The following is a 2,472-nucleotide window of genomic DNA, read 5'->3' on the forward strand; positions in this document are numbered from 1 at the left end:
GTTTGCAAACATAGCTCCCTGCATTGGGAGACCACTTGGTGATTACGCTAGACCGATCTACAACCAAAGGTTATAAAGTATTAGACCACCTCCAGTTGCAGCTAACAATTTGTAGTTGAAGCAAGTGTTGCTCCAAACCCTTCAGAACTGCTGTGTCTTCAGAGGAAAGCCAAATGAAGATCCAAACAACCATCTAATGGAATCTAAGGAGATCATGAACACCTTCCAGTAAAATGGTGTGTCACAAGATGTAGTTTATCTAAGGGCATTCCCCTTCACACTCAAAGATGATGCAAGAAGTGGTTGCCAAGCTTTCCCCAGGGATCAATTAGAACATGGGAAGAGATGAATAGAAATATTCTTGATAAATATTTCTCTGCAGCTAAAACGGGCAAGTTTAGAAGACAAATCCATAACTTATCCCAGAAAGATAATGAAACTATTTTTGAAGCATGGGAGAGGTTTAAGGAATTACTTCGAAAGTGTAAACATAGTACAATTGAACTCTAGATGAAACTCCGGGATTTTTGGGATGGATTGACACCAGCCTCATGTAAAATATTAAGTAATATAGCTAGAGGCCCGTTGATGAAGAAGGCCCCAGGGAAGATAGTCATAATTCTTGATGAGTTGTCTGAAGATGCAAACTAGTAGCCTTCTGAGAGTACTGAAAGAAGAAGATCGACTACTGTTCACTAGGTTGATACTAATACATCTATGCAGGTATAGCTTGATGCCATGGCCAAAGAAATAAGGAAGCTGACCTTATCCTCGCTACAGAATGCGCATCATGCGGCATGTTATATTGTGGAAGAGGACACCCTACTTATGAGTGTCAAGCCTCAACAGAGGAAGTGAATGCTGTAAGGAATTACAACTTCAATGCAAAGGGTCAGAAGCACCCAAGTTTTCGTAGAGTTCATCTGGGATACAACAAATTCATGGCAACAAAACAACTTCAAATTTTAGGGACAAGGAGCTACAATCTTCCAAAATTAGCAGAGACAAAAGTTTCAGCCTGAATAATCAAATTAGACCGGTCTAGAAGATATGATAAAAGCCTTCATTGTCAAGAAAGATAAGCGGCTAAGCTCATGGGGCATCAATTCAAAATCTAGGGAGGCAAATGGGATAAATTGAAACAATATTGTTTGAGAGAATTCCAAGATCTCTTCTAGTTGATACTGATAGAAATTCAAAAACACGGTGAATGTTGTGACCCTGAGAAACAGGAAAGTGTTGAAATATCCCACTCCAATCCAAAAAGTGGTTGTACCTAAAAAAGAAAGTGGGTAGAATCTAAAAAATAAAGTTGATAAGAAGAAAAAAGACAAAAAAGGAAGCTGAGAAAACGAATAAGGAAGAAACTTCTAGAAGGGAGGAATCTAATGAAGAGTACAAGCACATGCCTGCTCTAGCTTTTCCCCCAAAGCTTTTTAGAGAAAAGCTGGGCAAACAATTTAAGAGATTTTAGGATATGCTAAGACAGATTAATATAAATTTTCCATTCGCAGAAATTCTCTCCCAAATGCCATCTTATGCCAAATATTTGAAGGAAATCCTTACAAAGAAGAGGAAGATAGAAGATACCTTAGTGGTCAAGCTCACAAAGCATTGCGGTGCATTCTTGCAAAACAAACTCCCACAGAAGTGTGGAGATCTAGGGAGTTTTACCATGCCTTTCTCTTTAGGCACTCTTAACTTTGATAAATTTTTATGTGATTTTGGTGCTTCAATTAATTTAATGCCTTTGTCTATTTACAAGAAGATGGATAATGAGATTGGAGAGATGAGGTCTGCGCAAATATCTTTGCAGCTGGCAGACTAAACAACTATAATACCTGAGGGGATTGTGGAAGATGTCTTAGTTCAGGTAGATAATTTCGTATTTCCTGTAGATTTCATAGTGATGAAGATGAAAGAGAACAAGGAGGCCCCCCTTATCTTAGGAAGACAATTCTTAGCAACGGGTAGAGCAATATTGGATATACATGATACAAAAATCATGCTTAGAGTGGGTGAGGAGACTGTGACTTTTGAGATGAATATAGAAACGGGTGTGAAAAAGGAGAAGTCAGCTGCAAGTATTAAGTGGAAGGTGTTGAGTCAAAATGAGAAGGCTCCAGTGATAGAAAAAGATAAGTGTAAGGTGTACCCCAAGAAGGCTTAGAAGAATTTGTTTGCATGAATGTGTGCAGTAGTTCGGGTGAGAAGAATGGAGCCCAGCTTTGATTAAAAAAACCCCGACTAGAGATTCAGGATAGTTTCCTCTACCTTATATTTTTTAATTATGTGTCATGGGAAGATTCCACAACTTAAAGTGTGGGGTGGGAGATATTTGTATGTTGTATGTATATTAGTCTTAGTTTTGTTTGTTAGTTTTAGTGGATTGATAGAAACTTTTTAAAAACAATCCATAAAAATTTTAAATTTTTTAAAATTTTCAAAATTTACCAACGATGGATATCATCG

General features: G+C 37.7%; 1 non-coding gene across 1 annotated transcript; it reads right to left on the bottom strand.

Moving 5' to 3' along the window:
• Positions 1 to 393: 393 nt before the first annotated feature.
• LOC142171329 (small nucleolar RNA R71) lies at positions 394 to 500 on the bottom strand. Its single transcript, XR_012700901.1, has one exon. It is a non-coding gene; the product is annotated as a small nucleolar RNA R71 (small nucleolar RNA).
• Positions 501 to 2,472: the final 1,972 nt, after the last annotated feature.

This window comes from Nicotiana tabacum, chromosome 16 (assembly GCF_000715075.1).
Source record: "Nicotiana tabacum cultivar K326 chromosome 16, ASM71507v2, whole genome shotgun sequence".
Taxonomy (NCBI): domain Eukaryota; kingdom Viridiplantae; phylum Streptophyta; class Magnoliopsida; order Solanales; family Solanaceae; genus Nicotiana; species Nicotiana tabacum.